This window comes from Bubalus bubalis, chromosome 13 (assembly GCF_019923935.1).
Source record: "Bubalus bubalis isolate 160015118507 breed Murrah chromosome 13, NDDB_SH_1, whole genome shotgun sequence".
Classification (NCBI taxonomy): Eukaryota; Metazoa; Chordata; class Mammalia; order Artiodactyla; family Bovidae; genus Bubalus; species Bubalus bubalis.
The window spans coordinates 81892283-81918710 of NC_059169.1; the positions used below are offsets into that span (position 1 = coordinate 81892283).

General features: G+C 37.1%; 1 pseudogene; it reads right to left on the bottom strand.

Annotated features, from left to right (window-relative positions):
* Nucleotides 1-657: 657 nt before the first annotated feature.
* On the bottom strand, nt 658-26277 carry LOC102415773 (annotated as a pseudogene).
* Nucleotides 26278-26428: the final 151 nt, after the last annotated feature.

Consider the following 26428-nt stretch of genomic DNA (forward strand, 5'->3'; position numbering starts at 1 on the left):
TGTTCCCTTAAAAAGAGAATCAATGGAGCATCACAGTTGGCAATTTGATACAAGTTTTTGCACCTACACAATGTATCCTCTGGCTAAATTACATGTTGTTTCCATATATGGACTGCTCTGGTAGCTCAGCTGGTAAAGAATCCACCTGCAATGCAGGAGACCCCTATTTGATTCCTGGGTTGGGAAGATCCACTGAAGAAGGGATAGGCTACCCACTCCAGTATCCATGGACTTTCCTGGTGACTCAGGTGGTAAAAAAATTCCACCTATAATGCGAGAGACCTGGGTTTGACCCCTGGGTTGGAAAGATCCCCTGGAGGAGGGCATGGCAACCCACTCTAGTATTCTTACCTAGAGAATCCCCATGGACAGAAATGCCTGGAGGGCTACAGTTCATGAGGTCACAAAACGTCAGACACAACTGAGTGACTAAGCACAGTACAGCACTACTACAAAGTAGGCTCAGCTGCTCCACCAGTCAGCCCCTCAGTAGTTATAATTTCCTCCATATCCACCAATGTTCAAAACCTCCATCACTACGCCCACCAAATTCTCTGCAGCTGTTTGTGGTTGCTTCCACCACCTCCACTCCCGCTGGCACCAAGCTGGAATTGCTGGCAACACGACTATGTTGATAACCTCTGACACAAATCTGCCTCAGAATCTACTACTCTTATAATGTCCATGGCTGCTACCCTTGTAGAAGTGTTGATATGCCACCTTTTCAAATGACGGGGGCACTTTTTGTTTCAGTTCAGTTCAGTTCAGTCACTCAGTCGTGTCCGACTCTTTGCAACCCCATGAATCCCAGCACGCCAGGGATGTCCATCACCAACTCCCGGAGTTCACCCAGACTCACGTCCACTGAGTCAGTGATGCCATCCAGCCATTTCATCCTCTGTCGTCCCCTTCTCCTTCAGTCCCCAATCCCTCCCAGCATTAGAGTCTTTTCCAATGAGTCAGCTCTTCGCATGAGGTGGCCAAAGTACTGGAGTTTCAGCTTCAGCATCATTCCCTCCAAAGAAATCCCAGGGCTGATCTCCTTCAGAATGGACTGGTTGGATCTCCTTGCATTCCAAAGGACTCTCAAGAGTCTTCTCCAACACCACAGTTCAAAAGCATCAATTCTTCAGCACTCAGCCTTTTTCACAGTCCAACTCTCACATCCATACATGACCACTGGAGAAACCATAGCCTTGACTAGACGGACCTTTGTTGGCAAAGTAATGTCTCTGCTTTTGAATATGCTGTCTAGGTTGGTCATAACTTTCCTTCCAAGGAGTAAGCGTCTTTTAATTTCATGCCTGCAGTCACCATCTGCAGTGATTTTGGAGCCCAGAAAAATAAAGTCTGACACTTTTTCCACTGTTTCTCCATCTATTTCCCATGAAGTAATGGGACCAGATGCCATGATCTTCATTTTCTGAATGTTGAGCTTTAAGCCAACTTTTTCACTCTCCACTTTCACATCAAGAGACTTTTTAGTTCCTCTTCACTTTCTGCCATAAGGGTGGTGCCATCTGCATATCTGAGGTTATTGATATTTCTCCCGGAAATCTTGATTCTAGCTTGTGTTTCTTCCAGTCCAGCATTTCTCATGATGTACTCTGCATATAAGTTAAATAAGCAGGGTGATAATATACAGCCCTGATGTACTCCTTTTGCTATTTGGAACCAGTCTGTTGTTCTGTGTCCAGCTCTAACTGTTGCTTCCTGACCTGCATATAGGTTTCTCAAGAGGCAGGTCAGGTAGTCTGGTATTCCCATCTCTTTCAGAATTTTCCACAGTTTATTGTGATCCACACAGTCAAAGGCTTTGGCATAGTCAACAAAGCAGAAATAGACGTATTTCTGGAACTCTCTTGCTTTTTTTGATGATCCAGCGGATGTTGGCAATTTGATCTCTGGTTCCTCTGCCTTTTCTAAAACCAGCTTGAACATCAGGAAGTTCACGGTTCACATATTGCTGAAGCCTGGCTTGGAGAATTTTGAGCCTTACTTTACTAGCATGTGAGATGAGTGCAATTGTGTGGTAGTTTGGGCATTCTTAGGCATTGCCTTTCTTTGGGATTGGAATGAAAACTGACCTTTTCCAGTGCTGTGGCCACTGCTGAGTTTTCCAAATGTGCTGGCATATTGAGTGCAGCACTTTCACAGCATCATCTTTCAGGATTTGAAAGAGCTCAACTGGAATTCCATCACCTCCACTAGCTTTGTTCATAGTGATGCTTTCTAAGGCCCACTTGACTTCACGTTCCAGGATGTCTGTCTCTAGATGAGTGATCACACCATCATGATTATCTGGGTCATGAGGATCTTTTTTGTACAGTTCTTCTGTGTATTCTTGCCACCTCTTCTGAATATCTTCTGCTTCTGTTAGGTCCATATCATTTCTGTCCTTTATCGAGCCCATCTTTGCATGAAATGTTCCCTTGGTATCTCTCATTTTCTTGAAGAGATCTCTAGTCTTTCCCATTCTGTTTTTTTCCTCTATTTCTTTGCATTGATCACTGAGGAAGGCTTTCTTATTTCTTCTTGCTAGTCTTTGGAACTCTGCATTCAGATGCTTATATCTTTCCTTTTCTCCTTGGCTTCTCTTCTTTTCACAGCTATTTGTAAGGCCTCCCCAGACAGCCATTTTGCTTCTTTGCATTTCTTTAGCTTCCGCAAAAAAAGATCTAATGAATCTTTGGTCATATTTATGATTCTTTAGTTAAAGAACAAGCTGGCAAGGCCAAGATTTCCTACACATCCTGTACAGTCAAGGCGATGCATATTTCTTTCAATGTCATTCTTCTGGGGAGAAAGCAAACTAGGCAAGAGGGAGAGTCAGGCTGTCTTCCCCCATGTTTTGTAAATAATGACTATGTAATAGCTGAAAGCACTTGTAGCACTGTGCATGCCCATCACAAGGTACTCACATGGTCAGGAGCTACTTTATGCTGTCCAGATATATGTGCTCCACCGGAAAGTGGTGGCCTTTCTGTTGCATCACAGCTGTGTCTGCTGGGTCAGCCACAAGAGGAGAGAATACAGCATGTATACTGCTACAGCTGCCGCCTCAACTAGGTGAGAATGCTGTTATGGCTGCTGCACCAACCAGGAGAGAGGTTACTTTATGCTATGGCTGCTGCATCAGCCAGGAGAGAATACATGTGTCTGCAGTTCCTACAGCTCCTTGAGTCTTCTTCCAGCCTCTTAGATCACACCTTGCCCACCAGCGAGCAGTGCAAATAGTGTGAAAAAAAGAGAACTGGCGTTGTGAGGAGGATGAAGAGTGATACAATTCTGAAAATCAAAATTGATAACTTGTTTCCCATTGAAAATGTCCAGTCCTTTCGCTGCTACGGCTCTGGTCACTAGAATTGGGCTTTTCCCTAAGAGGAATTTGTGAAGTTTTCTTCATCATCTCTTTAAGATCATTCTCCCTGGGTCCTGGTTCAAGGATATTATCCTTCATGGTGTAAAAAATTCTACAGGGAATCTGTACCCTTTTGGGGCTCCACAAACACTATGGTCAAGAAATTCATTCCTGATGCATTTGCTTATCCGACTCTTTTGATGTGACGTTCTCAAAGGTAGCTTCCCTGGTGGCTCAGATGGTAAAGCATCTGTCTGCAGTGCAGGAGACCCGGGTTTGATCCCTGTGTTGGGAAGATCTCCTGGAGAAGGAAATGGCAATTCACTCCAGCATTCTTGCCTGGAGAATCCCACAGAGGGAGGAGCCTGGTGGGCTACAGTCCATGGGGTCGGGTCACAAAGAGTCAGGCATGACTGAGCGACTTCACTTTCACTTTCTCAAAGGTAGAGCTGACATTCCTACAACCAAAAAGATGTATTTGTGATTTCATCAAGAAATCATGAGCAAGTACCTGTATTTCCTTAGGGAAAGGAGCACTAAACATGTTTTGGTAAACTTCCTTCAGTGACATACCATCTTGTTCAAATAGTCTATATATCTGAGCTTTATATATCATATCAGTATCAGATTCACATTACCCAATACCTGATATTTGTGGAACTTTAATCTTTTCTCTTTCCTTCGTGTCTACCATGCCTCCAGGAGTAGCTAACATGTCCCATCCACATTCTAAGTATCAAACCTGATAACCACTATCAGCATCACCATAAATGATGTAAGGACTATCTTCAGACCATTATGAAAAATTTCTGGCTTCCTTATAGATGAGTACTGCCAAATTTCTCTTGTTGGTGCTAATACCAAGGAGACTGGATATTGTTGGCAGAGACCATACTTTGCATTTTCCTTCCTGGCCCTCAAAAACTCTCCTTGACCATGTGAATAAATCTGATTCAAGATCAGCAAGAGGAATGCTGCAAGTTTTAGAAATGTTGTTTGAGTAGAAGACATCAAGTGCATTTTTTTTTTAATCTTTCATAAAATGAACAGCACAGTTTTGCAATGGAGCCAAGTGAGTATAGCAACAAATAAAATTGATATTTCCTATAATAATTTTTCCCATCTCAACATCAATAAAACTTTCAACGGGTGGGAGACAACTTTTGCCTCAATTTAAAGGTCATATTTTTCAGTTAATCCCAGTGTTATATTTAGAAAAAAGTTCCTATTAAAATATTAACTTGGTGGAAATGTTTTTATTTTATTTTATTTTATTTAACTTTACAATATTGTATTGGTTTTGCCATATATCAAGATGAATCTGCCACAGGTATACATGTGTTCCCCATCCTGAACCCTCCTTCCTCCCCATACCATCCCTCTGAGTGGTCCCAGTGCACCAGCCCCAAGCATCCAGTATCGTGCATCGAACCTGGACTGGTGACTCGTTTCATACATGATATTATACATATTTCAATGCCATTCTCCCAAATCATCCCACCCTCTCCCTCTCCCACAGAGTCCAAAAGACTGTTCTATACATCAGTGTCTCTTTTGCTGTCTCATATACAGGGTTATTGTTATCATCTTTCTAAATTCCATATATATGTGTTAGTATATTGTATTGGTGTTTTTCTTTCTGGCTTACTTCACTCTGTATAATAGGCTCCAGTTTCATCCACCTCATTAGAACTGATTCAAATGTACTCTTTTTAATGGCTGAGTAATACTCCATTGTGTATATGTACCACTGCTTTCTTATCCATTAATCTGCTGATGGACATCTAGGTTGCTTTCATGACCTGGCTATTATAAACAGTGCTGCGATGAACATTGGGGTACAAGTGTCTCTTTCAATTCTGGTTTCCTCAGTGTGTATGCCTAGCAGTGGGATTGCTGGATCATAAGGCAGGTCTATTTCCAGTTTTTTAAGGAATCTCCACACTGTTCTCCATAGTGGCTGTACTAGTTTGCATTCCCACCAACAGTGTAGGAGGGTTCCCTTTTCTCCACACCCTCTCCAGCATTTATTGCTTGTAGACTTTTGGATTGCAGGCATTCTGACTGGCGTGAAATGGTACCTCCTAGTGGTTTTGATTTGCATTTCTCTGATAATGAGTGATGTTGAGCATCTTTTCATGTGTTTGTTAGCCTTCTGTATGTCTTCTTTGGAGAAATGTCTCTTTAGTTCTTGGGCCCATTTTTTGATTGGGTCATTTATTTTTCTGGAATTGAGCTGTAGGAGTTGCTTGTATATGTTTGAGATTAGTTGTTTGTCAGTTGCCTCATTTGCTATTATTTTCTCCCATTCTGAAGGCTGTATTTTCACCTTGCTTATAGTTTCCTTTGATGTGCAGAAGCTTTTAAGTTTAATTAGGTCCCATTTGTTTATTTTTGCTTTTATTTCCAATATTCTGGGAGGTGGGTCATAGAGGATCCTGCTGTGGTGGAAATGGTTTTGACCAAACATCTTCATCTATTTGTCACTCCAGTGATTGTTTCCACCTTATTCAAATTTTCAAAGTCACATCTGTCACCATGGCAACCACTTTTGTCATAGACACCCCCTTCCTTATCATCAAACCTTCCCTTTAGTCACTTCACAATCACTGAAAGATCTAGACTTCCCTCTTGAATACTGTGAGACTCAAAATACTGTCTGTGTCCTTATCTTTACTAGAACTCTACCCTGAATTCTCTTTAGAGTGTGTAAGAACCTTGTTAGGCTCATGTTAGGTCCATGTCAAGGTAATTTTGAGTGGTCAAACAGGAGATGGCATGAGCGATCACGGACATTTTAGGAATCAGTGAACTGAAATGGAATGGAATGGGTGATTTTAATTCAGTTCACCCTTATATCTACTACTGCGGGCAAGAATCCCTTAGAAGAAATGCAGGAACCTTCATAGTCAACAAAAGAATCTGAAATGCAGTACTTGGGTGTAATCTCAAAAACTACAGAATGATTTCTGATCTTTTCCAAGGCAAGCCATTCAATAGCACAGTAATCCAAGTCTACGCCCCGACCAGTAATGCTGAAGAAGCTGAAGTTGAACAGTTCTGTGAAGACCTACAAGATCTTCTGGAACTAACACTAATGATTTTTTATTTTATTTTATTTTTAAACTTTACTTAATTGTATTAGTTTTGCCAAATATCAAAATGAATCCGCCACAGGTATACATGTGTTCCCCATCCTGAACCCTCCTCCCTCCTCCCGCCCCATTCCGTCCCTCTGGGTCGTCCCAGTGCACCAGCCCCAAGCATCCAGCATCGTGCATCGAACCTGGCCTGGCAACTCGTTTCATACATGATATTTTACATGTTTCAATGCCATTCTCCCAAATCTTCCCACCCTCTCCCTCTCCCACAGAGTCCATAAGACTGTTCTATACATCATTTTTGAAGCTCAAGAAAATAAAGTCTATCACTGTTTCCATTGTTTCCCCATCTATTTGCCAGGAAGTGATTGGACCAGTTGCCGTGATCTTAGTTCTTTTAGTGTTGAGTTTTAAGCCAGCTTTTTCACTCTCTTCTTTCACTTCCATCAAGAGGCTCTTTAGGATGGGGAGCACGGGTATACCTGTGGCGGATTCATTTCGATGTTTAGCAAAACTAATACAATATTGTAAAATTTAAAAATAAAATAAAATTAAAAAAAAAGAGGCTCTTTAATTCTTCTTGCTTTTTGCCATAAGGGTGGTGTTATCTGCATATCTGAAGTTACTGATATTTTCCCCAGCAATCTTGATTCCAGCTTGTGCTTCATCCAGCTCAGCATTTTTCATGATGTAATCTGCATATAAGTTAAATAAGCAGGGTAATAATATACAGTCTTGACATATGCCTTTCCCAATTTGGAACCAGTCCATTGTTCCATGTTTGGTTTTATTTGGTGCCTCTTGACCTGCATACAGATTTCTTAGGAGGCAGGGAGAAGGTAGGCTGGTATTCTCATCTCTTTAAGAATTTTACTCAGTTTGTTGCAATTCATACAGTTAAAGGCTTTGGTTTAGTCAATCAAGCAGAAGTAGATGTTACAGAGTCAGACATGACTAAGTGACTGGACTGAAGTGAATTGAACCCTGAACTGTCTTTACCATAGATTTGTTTACTAATTTCTTCATTCCTTGAGTGAGAAGAAATATAATACCCTTTGTGGTTCTACTTCCTTGACTGATATTATCTGTAGAATTCAGGTATGCACAAACTGCTGGCCCAGAGGAGGTGAATTTTCTACCATCACAGGATCCATCCATAAAGAGCACAGAGAACTTGGAATCTCCCTCTGCTGATGAGTATGTTTGATTAACAGTAAAGGTGCTCTCATTTGAGAACTGTGGCTCTCTAGAATGTATAGAATTTTGTCCCAAAAAACAAGGTCTCCAGATATATAACCATGCTTGAAAGAAATGTCTTGGAATAACTTAGAATTAAAAAAAATTATGACATTATCACTCAATGAATATAAATATGGCTAAAAAAAGTATTTAATAAATGTGTAAGTTAATATTTTATAAATTTTCTAAATAAATTTTAAATTACTTAATCTAAAAAACCTCTTCAAATGTGTTTCATTGATAATTCTCTAATCACAGTATCATTTCTATTAAAGCATTATATGGTATATTTCAGTCAAAAAGACTGAGATTTTATAATTTGTTTTTTGTTTGTTTGTTTATTCTATTCTGAGCTCCAATATGACTTAATGATATATTCTTTGTGATAAGGAGTTAAGTTTTTGGCTGCTAGGCAAAGAACTGTGAATTTCTTAATGGTCTGAATGTAGCATAATGCCATAATGTAATTGTGCAAAGTCAAAACTATAATTTTAGAGATTGGTTTGGATTTCAGTTTTGACTACAAATGGGTTTGTGTTGAATATTACATGCAGTTAGAATTACTATAACTATGTGGACTTTGGAGTATATTATATAAATAAATTCACAGATAATGCTTCTTGACATATTCAAGGTTAAATACTGACAAGTGCAGTGCAAACTCTTTACCCTCCTTTTAAGTATTGTAAATAAAATACATGTGTAAATGCTACAGGTTAAAAAATTCCCATACTTCTAAATCTATAAATAATTTTTTTTAGGTTTCAAAATGCAATGAAGAAAATCACAAGTCTAATACAAAAGACATTATTTTATTACTGATCTTTCTTGGATTATGAGCAGATGAAGTATAACCAGTACTTTGTGCTTTTTGTTCCTTTGAAATTGATAAAGGATAATACCATTTAATTTTTAGAATGATCTGATTTTTCAAATTGTTAAAGACTTATAAAATACATATCCAGGCTATTACCTTACATATAAAGAAATAGGGATCAAGAAGTTAACTGACTTGCCAGTTCCAAGCTTGCAATCTAGTAACAAATTTAATAGAATAAGTTACGATGTTTGATTCCTATGTCACTGAAACATTCTGTACAAGATACCACATTTCCTTTTAAATTAACATTAGTTCACAATAAAGAGATGTTTTACATAGATGCTATTATTCCTTTAATGCAGCCTTCTCTTCTTACAATGATCACACCTTCTGGATTAACTGAGAAAATACAAGATTTCTTCTTTATATTCTGAGTACACAGCTTTCCCAGACTCCACCTTATATGAAATTTTCTACCTCTACCAAAACTGAATGAATAAGAGAAAATTAATTTCTTCTTTTTCCCAGTTATTCAGAAATTGCCCAGAAATAATTAAAGCAGAAGTTTTCATGAGAAGATGAGACATATGTTTAAATGTTTTGTGTTTGATGGGAATTTAAGCATTCTTGGTAACGAATATTTAAGTATGGGAATGCACACTATTTCAACATACAGATTTCCTCTGATGAAACAGAATTCCATGAACAGAGGAGTCTGGTGGGCTATAGTCCATGGGGTCACATAAAGTCAGACATGACTGAGGGACTAACACACACAGAATCTAAAACAAGAGGGGATATTTATGTGTGTGTGTGTATATATATATATATATATATATATATATATGTGTGTGTGTGTGTGATTCACTTTGCTGTACTGCAGAAACTTACACAACATTGTAAATCAACTATACTCCAGTAAAATTTAATTAAAATGTTCAGTTCAGTTCAGTTGCTCAGTCGTGTCCAACTCTTTGCACCCCCATGAACTGCAGCATGCTAAGCCTCCCTGTCCATCACCAAATTCCTGAGTTCACCCATCCAACCATGGTGATGCCATCCAACCATCTTATCCTCTGTTGTCCACTTCTCCTCCTTCCCTCAATCTTTTCCAGCATCATAGTCTTTTCAAATGAGTCGGCTCTTTGTATCAGGTGGCCAAAGTATTGGAGTTTCAGCTTCAACTTCCTTCCTTCCAATGAACACCCAGGACTGATCTCCTTTAGGATGGACTGGTTGGATCTCCTTGCAGTCCAAGGAACTCTCAAGAGTCTTCTCCAACACCACAGTTCAAAAGCATCAATTCTTTGGTTTTCAGTTTTCTTTATAGTCCAACTCTCACATCCATACATGACTACTGGAAAACCATAGTAATTGGATTAAATATGGTAGTCCATGTTAAAAAGACTATTTTCCCCTGATTTTGTATATGCTTCAATATAGCATGATTAAAAATGAATCATCAAAATATTTCATAAGAAAAGTATACTCTGGTAACTACAGAACTTGGCAGATTAACAAATTATTTTTATAATCTTAGAAGAGAAGCTCAAATGAGATAAACTTCAATATGTACTTTAGCTTAATTTTACATTCTGAACCCTAAGTGAAATATCAAAACATTTATCTTTATGATTATTTAAATGGATAGCAAACTTTCCCAAAGCTGTACAGTGAGGGATTTAATTCAGAGAGATTAGTGGTCCCTTGAACTGACTAGTTCATTTCCCAAACTTAGATGAAATTTATTTATAGGTCCTCAGGCTTTTATTGTTTAAATTATAAATATTCCCCCAAAAAAGCTATTCCCCAAACTAAGTATATAAAAAAATAAATTAGCAGAAACAACACAAGTCTACACATACTTACATTTCTAATTCAGCGGATGATTAGGTACAGGTCCCCATATCTTCACTGAGGCTGAGGTGGATCAGTGAGGAAGTCTTGTAAAGATCTGCATCTTGCCAAACTATCATAACTATTTAAAACTATTTTACTATTTTTATTCATAGCCCCATAATTGAAAGCTGTGCCACTAGATTCATATTTTTTAATTATGATTTTCAATCCCTTTAACTTTTTTCACTCCCACAGATAAAAGGAAATAATTTGATTTCCTAGATAATGGCTATGGTGAGTTACTTATATTATCATTATTATACTTATATTAACTTTATTAAGATATAACAGATGCGTTTATGCTGGAGAACTCTTTAATGTAAGTGATTCCAGGAAATATCTTACCCAGAGCATAGTCACATCCATCAGTTGACTAGCTTTGGAGGTATACTGAGATAGTTTTATCAAGTTTAGTTATCAAAAATAATACAGTAATGTAGGGTATTGTATTTTCTCTTAATTTGTCTATTTCCTTATTTTTGTCATCCTTTTATATTTTTTCCCAAGTTCCAGCTCCTTTGACTATCATTAACTGTTTTATTAAGAAAGAAATCATGAAGCATTTATAGAACCTCAACTGTGTGCTACTCAATATGTTGATGGATTTTTCCAAACATCTCATTTTTTTCAGCTTTACAGTTCTGTGGACTGCAAAATCACTCATCATTTCAAATGAGGAACTTAAAGTTTAAAGAAATAAAGAGTGTTGTTCAAAGTCAAACACGATAAGTTTTAATTATGGTTTTACTCCAGACTTTCTTTCCATAAGCCAATCACATCATAGGCACTTATATTAACTTGGGTGCCTTGATAATTTTTTCATTTATTTCTTTACTTCTTTACAGCTATATAATCTGCTGTGATATTGCTTGGTTTTTAATTCCTTCTCTCCCCCTTCCTCTCTTCCTCTTTCTTTCTTCTTTTCAACACTACTGATATGATAATAAATTTATCTTCAAAATAAAAATCTTTGGCATGTGACCTTTGGTGAGCATTTAGTGATTTTTATAAGGGATTCTTAAAGCATATATAAGTATATATATATATATATATATATATATATATATAACACAAAAACCTCCTTTCTTGATGAGAAAATAAAATTCCAGAGTTATTTCTACTATCTTAATGTGATTTTTCTGTCTTCTGAGCATTTAACAGAAATATATTGGCTGAATTATATAAATTGCCTACACAGTGGAGTCAGTATTAATATGCAATTTATTATAGAGTATACAAATATTTTTAACATATTAATAGTATTTTTGAGGTCAGACAGAAAGTCTGAATGCCAGTTGCAAGTGTAGTAAAAATTAAATTTATTTTCTAATCTGACAAAGGTCCGTATAGTCAAAGCTATGTTTTTTTGAGTAGTCATGTATGGATGTGAGAGTTGGACTATAAGGAAAACCTAGCGGCAAAGAATTGATTCTTTTGAACTGTGGTGTTGGAGAAGACTCTTGAGAGGCCCTTGAACTGCAAAGAAATCAAACCAATCAATCCTAAAGGAAATCAATCCTGAATATTCATTGGAAGGACTGATGCTGAAGCTCCAATACTTTGGCCACTTGATGTGAAGAACTGACTCATTTGAAAAGACCCTGATGCTGGGAAAGATTGAAGGCAGGAAGAAAAGGGGATGACAGAGGATGAGATGGTAGCATGGCATCACCAGATTGATGCAAATGAGTTTGAGCAAGCTCCAGGAGCTGGTGATAGACAGGGAAGCCTGGTATGCTGCAGTCAGTGGGGTTGCAAAGAGTCAGACATGAATCAGCAACAGAACTGCACTGGATCTTTCTGTTAAGCACTCACTTATGTTTAATATTGATAAACAATTGTTTTAGATTCTCAGGATTCATGGATTATGTGCTAGCTTGAAAAAGACCATACTAGTATGACAATTTACTTAAATTTACATAGATTATATACTGTCTTAGTTCCTGAGGTGCTATAACAAAATACCACAAACTAAGTAGCTTATATACAATAAATATTGATTTCTTACAGTTCTGAGATCAGTGTGCCATCATGTTAAGTGAAACTTTTCATTGGGTCTTTACATGGCAGAAAAAGAAAGAAAATGCTAGCCACTCAGTTGTGCCCAACTCTTTGCAACCCCATGGACTGCAGTTCACCAGGATCCTCTGGCCTTGAGATTTTCTGGGCAAGAATACTGAAGTGAGTTTCCATTTTCTTCTCAAGGGGATCTTCCTAACCCAGGGATTGAACCCAGGTTTCCTGCACTGAAGGCAGATTATTTACTAACTGAGCTATGAGGGAGGAAGAGTCCTCGTATGTCTCATAATGTTATTTAAAAAATTCAATCCAATTTACTAGATTTCCACCATCATGACTTAAACTCCTCCCAAAGATCCTACTACCATCATCTTTGAATGTTAAGATTTCAACATGCAAATTTTGATGGCGCATAAGCATTCAGACCATAGCAAATAGGCTCAAAACAGCTAGAGGTTTTAAGATTTGAATTTTCATTTGCATTATACTTGGTTGCCTATAGGAAAGTTGTTCTACCTGTTTTATTTTCTTTTTGGTATTTTAATTTAATATACTACCATACATTCTTGATATAGTAGAACTACAATGTTCATAGCAACATTGTTGTGAGATCAGTTAGTTTATATACATACCAGGATTTCAGCCATGTAGAAATAATTTATTCTTTTACAGCAAGATCAGGTTTTGCCTCTCTGTAACAATATGTGCTTCCCTTTTAAGCTCTAATGGAATCAGTTAATATTAAAAGTCTTTTAAAATATAATTAGTAAATCATAAGCACCTAAAATATAAATTTTCTCTGTCTTATTTGTGTTTAATCCCCATCTACTGAGTAGATTTCTGGCACACAGTAAAATTTCAATGAAAATTTACTAAATAAATAATAATTCTGGAGTTTCCAGTTCTGCATGTAAGAAGTTTAGAAGCCAGCTCTTTGTCCAACAAGTAAAAGTTAAACAACTAAAAAATCTTCAGTTCTTCTAAAATCTCCCAGAGAGATGAGGACACAGGCACAATAATGCTTATGAGGGAGACCAGATGGACAAATACAGAGAATAGCAACTTACCAAAGCAGAAATGGGGGGAAATTGACATGGGAACCAGTGCCCAAGTAGGAAACCAGAACTGTATTTGCCATATTGCTGGAGGTTAGATATGGAAAGTTCTGAGAGTTAATACTGAATGGGGGAAAAGAAATACACCATGGCTTGCTCTCAGCTGAAACTAGCTCAGCAGAGCTTAACCTGCCTGCAGAAGGGTTATCAAATCCTAATTAACTGGGAGAAAGGAAAAAAGCAAAGAAACAACTCAAGACCATGGTAGCCAAACTCTCCCACCTAAGGCGAGTAGAAAAAAAAAAGAAAAAAAAAAATTAAACATGAGAATTTTACAGTCCAGAGGCAAGGATGGTAAAATAAAGTCTGACACTGTTTCCACTGTTTCCCCATCTGTTTCACATGAAGTGATGGGACCAGATGCCATGATCTTAGTTTTCTGAATATTGAGCTTTAAGCCAACTTTTTCACTCTCCTCTTTCACTTTCATCAAGAGGCTTTTGAGTTCCTCTTCACTTTCTGCCATAAGGGTGGTGTCATCTGCATATCTGAGGTTATTGATATTTCTCCTCACTAAAATACTGAGCCTTAATCTCAAGACTCAAAATGCTTCCCCTGTGCCCTCACCACAACATTAGAGAAGGCCAATTTACACAGTTCCTTTATCCAATCCATCCTGTCTGGCTATCAAGAAAAATTATAAGGTATAACAGAAGGTCTTTTCCAATCAGTTGGCTCTTCACATCAGGTGGTCAAAGTACTGGAACTTAGCTTCAGGAACAATACTTCCTGAAAAACAGAATTTGAAGGGGCAGAATAAATCAGAATCAAACATAGCAAGGCTGTTGAAATTATCCAAAACATAATTTAAGACAACTGTGATTAATCCCCTTCATGGATCACAAAACCAAAGAGTGTCTCATAACTCAATGAGCTATGAGCCATGCTATGCAGGGCCACCTAAGACAGATGGGTCATACTGAGGAGTTCTGAAAAAAAAAAAAAAAAAAAAGTCTACTTATGCTTTACTGACTATGCTAAAGCCTTTGACTCTGTGGATCACAACAAACTGTGGAAAGTTTTAAAGAGATGAGAAGACCAGACCACCTTACCTGTCTCCTGAGAAATCTGTATGTGGGTCAAGCAGCAAAAGTTAGGATTGGACATGAAACACCTGACTGAGTCAGTATTAGGAAAGGAGTACTTCAAGGATGTATATTGTCACCCTGCTTATTTAACTTATATGCAGAGTTCATCATGCAAAACGCTGGGATGGATGAATCAAAAACTGGAATCAAGTTTGTCAGGAGAAAGAGCAAAAACTTCAGATATGCAAATGACCACTCTAATGGTAGAAAGTGAGAAGGAACTATACAGCCTATTGATAGGATTGAACAGGAGAGTAAAAAAGCTGGCTTGAAACTCAACATTCAAAAAGGTGATTCATAAGGGCGATGTCATCTGCATATCTGAGGTTATTGACATTTGTCCCAGCAATCTTGATTTCAGCTTGTGCCTCATCCAGCCTGGCATTTCATGTGATGTACTCTGCATATAATTTAAACAAACAGAGTGACAATACACAATCTTGATATTCCCCTTTCCCAATTTTGAACCAGTTCACTGTTACATGTCTGATGCTAACTGTTGGTTCTTGACTCGTGTGCAGGTTTCACTGAGGCAGACAAGGTGGTCTGGTATTACCATCTCTTTAAGAATTTTACACAGTTTGTTGTGACTCATACCGTCAAAGGCTTTAGCATAGTCGATGAAGCAGATGTTTTTCTGGAATTCTCCTGATTTTCTATGATCCAATGAATGTAGACAATGTGATCTCTGGCTCATCTCTCTTTTCTAAATCCAGATTTAACATCTGGAAGTTCTCAGTTCATGTACTGTTGAAGCCTAGCTTGAAGACTTTTGAGCATTACTTTTCTAGCACATGAAATGAGTGAAATTGTGTGGTAGTTTCAGCATTCTTTTGCATTGCTCTTTGCTGGAATTGGAATGAAAATTGTCCTTTTCTAATGCTGTGGCCACTGCTGAGTTTTCCAAATTTGCTGGAAAATTGAGTGTATAACTTTCACAGTGTCATCTTTCAGGATTTGAAATAGCTCAGCTGGAATTCTGTCAACTCCACTAGCTTTGTTCATAGTGATGCTTGCTAAGGCCCACCTGACTGCACTCGAAGATGTGCCACTCTAGGTGAGTGATCACACCATTGTGGTTATCTGGGTCATTAAGATCCTCCTCATATAAGTCTTCTGTGTATTCAGCCACCTCTTTTTAATATCTTCTGCTTCTGTTAGGTCCATACTGAGATAAATGTAGACAGCATATTAAAAAGCAGAGACTTTTCTTTGGTTACAAATGATCATATAGTCAAAGCTATGGTTTTCCCAGTAGTCATCTAAGGATGTGAGTGTTGCACCATAATGATGACTGAGTGTGGAAGAATATATGCTTTGGAATTGTGTTGGAGAAGGCTCTTGAGAGTCCCTTGGACTGCAAGGAGATCAAATAAGTCAATCCTAAAGGAAACCAGTCCTGAATATTCATTGGAAGGACTAATGCTGAAGCTGAAGGTCCAATACTTGGGCCACCTGATGTGAAGAGCCGACTTATTGGAAAATACCCTAATGCTGAGAAAGATTGAAGACAAGATGAGAAGGGGGCAGCAGAGGATGAGAAGTTTAGATAGCATCACCGAATCAATGAACATAAATTTGAACAAGATCCAGGAGATAAGGAAAACAGTGAAGTCTGGCGTGCTGCAGTCCATGGGGTCCCAAAGAGTCAGGCAAACTTAGTGGCTGAAGAAGAACAAGAACAAATGATTAATATGCTAAGTGCTCTCTTGGATAAAATAGATGTCATACAATAGCAGATAGGCAAGGTAAACAGAGAGATGAAAACTCAGAGATTAAAAAAAAAAAAAAAAGAAAGCTATAAATAAAACTCAGTATAACAGAAATGAGAAAAACATCTGATGACCTTACTAGTAGACTGGTCATAGCTGAGGAAAGAGTCTCTGAGCTTAGGGCTAGGGTATCTCAATAGAAACCTCCCAAATTGGAAAGCAAATAGAATAAAAACTTTCTAAAAAAAAAGAAAAGAACATTCAAGTACTGTGAAACAATAATTAAAGGTATATAATATGCATGATGTAAGTGTCAGGATAAAAAGAGAGAAAGAATATTTAAAAGACCAATGAACAGTAATATCTCCAGTATAATGTAAGATACCAAAGCATTAATTCAGAAAGCTTTACAACATCAGGAGGATAAATGTCAGAAAAACATCCATGTAGGCATGCAATAATCAAATTACAAAAAAAAAAAAAATTCAAAGATAATGGCTCACAGACTCCAACAAACATCTCACAAGGAAGATAAAGAGTTATGAAATAAGTATATGGAAAAATGCTCCTCATCATGGATTAAAACAGCTTAAAATCTGGAACACTGACAAAAACAAATGCTGAGGAGAATGTGGAGATATGGTAACCCTTGGTGGAAATGAAAAAAGGTTCAAACACTTTGGAAGAGAGTTTGACAGTTTCTTATAAAAGTCAACAAGGTTTTACCATATAATTCAGCAATTGTGTTCTTTGATATTTACCCAGAGAGTGTGAAAACGATGTCCACATAAAACCTGCATATGATGTTTACAACAGTTTTATTCATATTTGCCAAAACTTAAAGAAATCAAGATGTCCTTCAGTGGACGAATGCATAAATAAATTGTAGTACATATAGATGAAGGAATTTTATTCAGTGCTAAAAGGAAATGAGCTTTCAAGTCACAAAAAACCAAGGATGAACTTAAATGCATATTACTAACCTAAAGAAGCCAATCTCAAAAGACTACAAACTATATGACATTCTGTAAAAGTAGAATTATGAACCCAGAAAAAGATCAGTGTTTGTCAAGAGTCGGGGAGGAGTTGATGAGACAGGATGAATGGGCCAAGAACAGATGATATTTAGGGCAGTAAAAATACTCTGCATGATGTTAGGACAATGAATACATGTCATTATACATTGGTCCAAACCTGTAGAATATACAACATTGAATGAACACTAATGTAAACTATGGACTTTGGGGATTATGATGTGGTGGTGTCAGTTTATCAACTGTAATAAATATAATAAATATATCACTCTGGTGGGAGGAGTTGGTAATGGAGGTTAATATACATGTGTGAGGACAGAGGATATATGGGAAATCTCTGTGTCTTCCTATCAATTTTTCTGTGAACCTAAAACTTTTTTTTAAGTCCTTTAAAATAACAATAATAATACTTTTGAATTGTATGAATTTCTTTCTGTATCCTACTGCTTACACTCAACAGATAATAATATTCACAGTAATTTAAAAGTGAATATGATGTTGTAAAAGCTAAAAAGATAAATTTGTTAAGCTATCAGATTTAAGCAATTGAAATCAATTGTAAATAAATTCACTTCAGTAAAATATTTAGATATGCATTCAAAATTCACTTTTCCAAAATTATAGATTAATACATTTATAATTATCTCCACTTACAAACACCTGTATGTTTGTAAGATAGAAAAGCAAAAACGTATGAGATAAGATTTAAGCTGTCCAAATCCTTTGTACCTACTTTCCACAGGAGACTGTGTCCTGCCCACCATATTGCAATGGATTCAGTAAGTTGCTTGAACTCATATCTTTGGCCCAAAATATAACCAGCTTTCTTAGCTCCCAGATCAAAGATAAACAATGCCCTCTCTATGGAAGTAAACTTCTATATACTGATACCAGAGTACCAGACCACCTGACCTGCCCCCTGAGAAATCTGTATGCAGGTCAAGAAGCAACAGAACTGGACATGGAACAACAGATTGGTTCCAAAACGGGAAAGGAGTATGTCAAGACAGTATATTGTCACCCTGCTTATTTAACTTATATGCAGAGTACATCATGTGAAATGCCAGGGTGGATGAAGCACAAGCTGGAATCAAGATGGCAGGGAGAACTATCAATAACCTTAGATATGCAGATGAAACCACCCTTATGACAGAAAGTGAAGAACTAAAGAGCCTCTTGATAAAAGAGGAGAGTGAAACAGTTTGCTTAAAACTCATCATTCAGAAAGCTAAGATCATGGCATTCGGTCCCATCACGTAATGGCAAATAGATGGGGAAACAATGGAAACAGTGAGAGACTTAATTTTGGGGGGCTCCAAAATCATTGCAGATGTTGTCTCTGGCCATAAAATTAAAAGACGCTTGTTCCTTGGAAGAAAAGCTATGACCAACCTGCTGCTGCTGCTGCTAAGTCGCTTCAGTCATGTCTGACTCTGTGTGATCCCATAGACGGCAGCCCACCAGGCTCCCCCATCCCTGGGATTCTCTAGGCAAGAATACTGGAATGGGTTGCCATTTCCTTCTCCAATGCATGAAAGTGAAAAGTCAAAGTGATGTCACACAGTCGTGTCCGACTCTTAGTGACCCCATGGACTGCAGCCTACCAGGCCCCTCCAACCTAGTTCAGTTCAGTCCAGTCACTCAGTTGTGTCCAACTCTTTGCAACCAAACTAGACAGCATATTAAAAAGCAGAGACATTACTTTACCAAAAAAGGTCCATCTAGTCAAAGCCATGGTTTTACCAGTAGTCATGTGTGGATGTGAGAGTTGGACTATAAGGAAAGCTGAGCGCTGAAGAATTGATGCTTTTGAATGGCGGTGTTGGAGAAGATTCTTGAGAGTCCCTTGGACAGCAAGGAGATCCAACCAGTCCATCCTAAAGGAGATAATTCCTGAATATTCCTTGGAAGGACTGATGCTGAAGCTGAAACTCCAATACTTTGGCCACCTGATGCGAAGAACTGACTCATTGGAAGAGATCCTGATGATGGTAAAGTTTGAAGGCAGGAGGAGAAGGGGATGATAGAAGATGAGATGGTTGGATGGCATCACTGATGTGAGGGACATGAGTTTGAGTAGCCTCTGGGAGTTGGTGATGGACAGGGATGGTTGGCATGCTGCAGTCCATGGGGTTGCAGAGTCAGACACAAATGAGTGACTGAACTGAACTGAACTGAAATTTTAATTTTAACTGGATATGATTCTGGGGATTTACCTATGGGAAAACTTATACCTGAACATTTTATTTATGAACCCTGTTTCACCAGAGATTTCATTAACTAGTTGTTCCCTATATGTCTATACTGTAAGCACTATATCCTGTATGTCAATACACCATAGATCTCCATAGAGCAGATTTTAATACAGAATGAATATTTTTGGACTTTTGATACAAGAATAAAAAAATAATTATGTTGAGATCCTGCCTGTAGGATGGGCTTTAGAATGGGTGCTTTGAGAGTACATCATTGTTTTTTATAGTAGCATTGCTGTATTAAAAATAACAAAATATTAAGTAGTGACAGGAACATAATTGGCATGGTTTAAATTACAGTATTTTTTGTGAGACTCTGGATTAATATACTCTGATTACATGTGGCATTTAATTAAATTATTTTATAAATTTCATTTAAATACTGCATTCTATAAATATCATTAATATACCACTTTCATTCAGATCACCAAATATTTGAGTGATATTTGAGAATTGTGATCATATGCAAAGCACCAGAGATTTTAAATGAATGCCATATTATCTCTCTATTTTTTTCCTTTAGTTGTAGTAAACCTATAGGGGAAGACATGAGGATAAAATTATCATTTAATTTTGGTAAGTAAAATACTATATATTTGAATGTAGATTTTCAGTGGCAGAGAAAGTGATCAAAGCAGCATGTATGGGAAAAGAGACATGGACAGAACATATCTGCAAAATTATTATCTAGTACAGACTTCTTACTTGTCTTAATGTGAAATCTTGAGCAAATAGTTTTACAGTTGATCAAGTTCCTTTAATTGTTGAATAATTGACTGACATTTAAAACAGCTAATATTTCTTGTCAAGCTTCATTTTATTAAAAAAAAAAAAAACTACTCAAGCTTTTCCTAAGTGATTAGCCTCCAATTAAAGTAAATAAATTTATAATAAAAAAAGAATATGGAGATCTTACCAAGTAAGAAATGAAGTCTTAGTGGTAGTATATAAAGAGAGCCCAGCATCAAAGAAACATATCACTGAATTCTACCCCCTGCTAGTAAATACATTCAGATCACAGTATTATTTTCTAAGATCCCAGAGGAAAAAGTAGTATAATTGTCTGAAACATGATTACATGAGGAAGACAACTTTTTTTGTGTTTTTAATTGCATTTATACTAGTTTCTGTTAAGGTAACAACTATCAAAAAGATAAAATACAAATGAGACATTTTGAAGTGTGATTTCACAATAAAAAATAAGATGACCATGCATTATAGTGATGCTTTTGCTTTTGATCTATTCGGGGGTGTTATAATATATGGCAGGGTCTGATGAGAGTAAAGGTGCTAAAGTATTTCCACCGAAGTAACTGAGATTACCCCGTGAAACTACAAATTTTTCCCCACCTCAAGTGAATTCTCTAATTTGTCTCTAATAATAAATTAAAATATATTTCCCCTCAAGGAATATCTCTTCTTTCTAAATTAAATTTTAAATGAATTTGTTGAAAGCTGATCTTTCTTTTACATTTACAAGCAAACATGGGAGAAGAGGGAATTCATGTAGTGTTAGGTATGCTCATAAACACATTCAGTTAAAGTAAAAGGGAATTATCTTTCCTGAAAGTTTTCAAAAACTAATACCCTAAGTAGCTAACCTTGTATCAACAAGATAGATGAAAATTGAATTGCACACAGAACCTGAGATGTATAAAATACATAATTGCCATACAATTTACAAATTTCTACAGAAATATATTCTCTTCCAAGAAATGATTTTTGTGAGTCTTTGTTCTCCACTGATATTGCTAGATATTATGATGACATATGATAAGGGTTATAAAGATGTTAAGACATAGAGTTTCAGAAATACTTTTTTTTTTTTTTTAAACATCAATCAGTGAAAATATTGAGTGCCCACTGTTTAAGAACGTTAATCCTGAGGATATATAAACCATTAAACCTTGAAAAAAAAAAATGTCTAAAAAAAAGTACTGCTACCCCCATGGGTAGCTATATTTTCCATCTGGGTGAATTAAGCTGTGCAAATTAGAGTGCGATCACAAACCAAGACCAAAATAAATCCAAGTCATGAGGGAAAAGTATCAAACAGGGAGGTTGAGAGAAAAGTAAAAAAGAACCCCTATCTCTTTTTCCAACTGCTTTCCTATTAGGTTTTCAAAGAAATCTGTGTTGGGCGAGAAACACTTTTATTTTCAGAACCACAGACAGATTTTCTTATATATATGGGAAACAGTGGGGGATAAAAAAAAAAATGGCCTCAAGGTAGAATGAGCAAGTCAATAGTATCTGAAAAGATGCAATGAATTGGAAAGAATTGTCTATTCTTAAAACATCTACAAACTTGACTAAGTTAAGTATATCTAAAGAGAAATCATAATTCTATTTTGGAAATATTTATGAAAATCAAAACTATTTTATTTCATTTTATTTTAAACCAAGGTAAGAGTTACATTGGAAAGAATTGTCTATTCTTAAAGCATCTACAAACTTGACTAAGTTAAGTATATTAAAGAGAAATCATTATTCTTTCTATTTTGGAAATATTTATGAAAATCAAAACTATTTTATTTCATTTTATTTTAAACCAAGGTAAGAGTTACATTTCTTAGGATCATATTTTTGATTACCTATTATGGGTCATTATGTTACTTTCTACATTTACCCTATATGTGTGTAAATCACTCAGACATACTTAAGATTTTAATACAGATGACAACACATATGCACCGAGAAAGTATAGGAATATTTAATACTAACATACTAAAACTTTCTACAGAGAAGATGGTTGACTCCCAAGCAGGTCCAAAAATGTTTTGAAAAAGGAGTAAATAAAGGTTGGCTTTGGTTTCTCCAGCATATAAGGTATAAGACTGTGGGCAAAGTTCCCTGTGTGACGGCAGCTTCTGTGGTCTGAAGCTCCCGAGAGTGCCCAAAGAGGGAGCACTCAGACTTTGTTACCAACCTGCCCAGATCAGTTCAGTTTTATGTGAATGTGATGTACTTCTGTAAATATTTCAAGTATGCTTGAGAAGATGTGTATTCTGCAATTGGATGGAAAATTCTATAAAGTTAGTTTGATCAAGTTAGTCAGTCCTTAGTCCTGTTCAGGTCAACTCTGTCCTTCCTGGTTTTCTGTTTGCTTAATCTATCAATTTATAACAGAGAGGTTTTAAATTCTCCAACTTTTTTGTTGATTCTCTTTTTTTCTTAACATTTTCCCTTTGTGTATTATTTAGTTTTTCATTTTTCTTAAAACTATGTTAATAGTTGTCCTAGAATTTACAATATGTGTGTTTACATAATGTATGTGCACCGGCCCTTCTCACTATAACACTTTCTTTGCAACTGTCAGGACCTCAGCTGAGTTGAGCTGTAAAGAACCTAGGTGACAGATGTCGGAGGAGCCAACTAAAACAACAAGCTAACAAAGGAAAGTCTTTAATCATTTACTGCAATGGGGAATAAGCAAGAGGCTAAAACCAAGCAACCCACTCCAGTGTTCTTGCCTGGAGAATCTCAGGGATGGGGGAGCCTGGTGGGCTGCCGTCTATGGGATCTCACAGAGTCGGACACGACTGAAGTGATTTAGCATAGCATAGCATAGCAAAACCAAGGTAGCCCAGCTTCCGCCTTTCCTTTCCCCAGGTGGACTGCTCAGATGTGGGGATTGGCTCACTGCTGAGAGCCTACGAGAAGGACCCTGAGTCAGGGTCTGGGGGGTAGAGGGTTGGGGGCGGGGAGCGAACAGGAGTGGAAAGCACCTGGGATTGAGTCCGAAAGTGCCATGGAGAATGTGAAGAACCTGACTGCCTGGGAGCCTCAGACCCTCCTGCAACCCTCTTCAGAGACTGAAATGCAGGAGTTGTGCACCAAGTCCAGGGTGGGGAAGGCGGCTTTAGCCTGTAAGACATGACAGGCAAAGTCTTTATAATTGACTATAATCAAGTCTGAAAATACACACATTGCTTTTTTATCCCAAAGCCAATCTGGTATCTCAGATGGTAAAGAATGTGACTGCAATGCAAGAGACCTGTGTTCAGTCCCTGGGTTGGGAAGATCCCCTGGAGAAGGGCATGGCAGCCCACTTGAGTATTCTTGCCTGGAGAATCCCCATGGACAGAGGAGCCTGACCCGATACAGTCTGTGGGATCTCAACGAGTCAGACACAACTGAGTGACTAAGCACAGCAAAATTTCAATTACCCTTAAGCATTTATCCTCACTTCCTCTGTCCCAGACAGAGCTTGTGATATTGCTGCTGCTACCACTGCTAAGTCGCGTCAGTCGTGTCCGACTCTGTGCGACCCCATAGACGGCAGCCCACCAGGCTCCCCGGTCCCTGGGATTCTCCAGACAACAACACTGGAGTGGGTTGCCATTTCCTTCTCCAATACATGAAAGTGAAAAGCGAAAGTGAAGCTGCTCAGTTGTGTCCGACTCTTCGCGACACCATGGACTGTAGCCCACCAAGCTCCTCCGTCCATGGGATTTTCCAGGCAAGAGTACTGGAGTGGGGTGCCATTGCCTTCTCTGATACCAATTACCATAGATTCTACATTCTTGATATGTTGTTACCAGATTGCTTTAAACAGGCAGCTGTCTTTTATATCAGTAGAGAATAAGAAAGAAAAGCTTTATTTTGTTTTCATTTATACCTTTGGCAACCCTCTTTTTTATATAGATCCAAGTTTCTGACGTATCTTTTTTTTTTTTTTTTTTTTTTGCCTAAAGAACTTCCTTTCACATTTCTTGCAGAACAAGTCTGCTAGAAATATTTCTTTCATTTTTTTCCCCCAAGTCTTTATTTCTTCTTCACTTTTGAAGGATAATTTCACTAGCTATAGGTTGGATATAGATTTCTAGATTTTTTTTAACACTAAATGTTTCAACCCACATTCCTTTTTGTTTTTCTGCATGTTTTTGATGAAAAGCCTGCTGAAATCCTTATTCTTATTTATCTTTAAATGAGTATCCTAAATGAGAAAAGAATCTGAAAAAAAATAAATACATATATTACATGTATAACAGAATCATTTCACTATACACCTGAAACTAGCACAACATTGTTAATCAACTATGCTCTAATATAAAATAAAACGTTAAAAGAATGAATATTCTATTTTTCTTTATCTTCCTTCAATAATTTCTCTTTCCCCCCCTGCAGTTTAAATATGGTATACCTACTTGTAGCTTTTTTTTTAACACAAATTAGTTTTATTGAATCCTTTTGTAGACTGTTTTCTGATGTCTTTCTATCAGTTCTTGAAAACATTTTGCATTTCTACGAACTTGCAGTACACATCGGAGACAATGTCACTGATATATTTGCATAAATCAATATAAAGGGAATGATTCTGACATAAAGAATTTTTTTTTTTGCTTTTTAAGTCTTTCTTGTTGTTCTCTTAGATTATTGAATTTATAACTTAGTGCCTGTCATCAATTAGCAATTACTCAATTACTTATTTACTAATTTCTAACTGGATATATGAATCAAAATATTTCTTCCACACTGTCTCTTTCTTCTTTTCTGGGTATTCCAATTGTATGTTTTGCCTTTTTAATTATTATGATTTTCCCACAGTTCTAGGGTGTTCTGTTCATTATCTTTCCTTATTTAATTTTATTTTAAATTCATATTTCTCTTTATGTTTCAGTTTGTAAAATTTCTATTACTCTAGCTTCAAGTTCACTTACTGTTTCCTCAGCTATGTAGAATATATTAATGAATCTGTCCAAGGCAATTTCCAGTTCTGTTACTGTATTTTTAATTTCTAAAATTTCCTTTGACACTTTCTTAGTGTTTTCATCTGTTACATTATCAACATTTCATCTGTTACAGTAACAACATCTGTCATGTTGTTTACTTTTTCCCTTTTGAACACTTACCTTAGTAATTTTAATGATGTCTTCTGATAATTCCTACATGTGTCATATCTGAGTCTGGCTCTGATTAGTTGCTTTACTTTTTCAGAATATTTTTTCTTGCCTTTTAGCATGCCTTGAATTTTTCTTCTTTCATTGAAGCTGACATGTTATGTAAAGTAATGGGGATTTAAATACTTCAGTGTGAGAATTTATGTTAATCTGGTTAAGAATAGGGTTATGTTAGTGTATGCTGTAGGCCCGTGTACAACAGATATCAAATTCCTTTAGAGTCCTTATATTTGTCTCCATACATTTTAAGGCTTCCCTTTGTACAGATCCTTAAAGAAAGTTTGTGTCTGACATTTCTTTTAGCTACAATTCTTAGTTATAATCCTGGAGGCTCATGGTATTGTCATAAGAAGTAGGAAGGAATGGTCTATAATTCCGTGATTTTGTCTCCGTCTTTTTATGGACTGTTTCTCAGGTGTGTAGTTTTTCACTAGGATTTCTGCAGCTCTTCCACATGTACAGGTTTTTATCCCCTGATCTCTGTTCCCTTTCACATCTACTTTCTGTAGAAAGTGAAAGCCTTTTCTTCTGTTGAATGTTCCCTCCTTTGGTGAGATAAGGACTGAGACAGAATCACATTTTCACAGTGCAGAAAGGTTTAAGAATTTCCCTTTGTGGAAATTTTTCCCCCTCAAGATTAGAACTTTGATAGGGAGAAGAATCTGGGTGGTTTTCCAAATACTACTTTCCCCCTCACCTTGACCAATGTCACAAAGAAATTTTTCTGACATCCTCTTCATGGGAAACTGCTGAGTATCCTTATATAAAATCCACCGTGCCAGTGCAAGAATTTCTCTTTCTCATATTGCTGCTGCTGCTGCTGCTAAGTCGCGTCAGTCATGTCCGACTCTGTGCGACCCCATAGACGGCAGCCCACCAGGC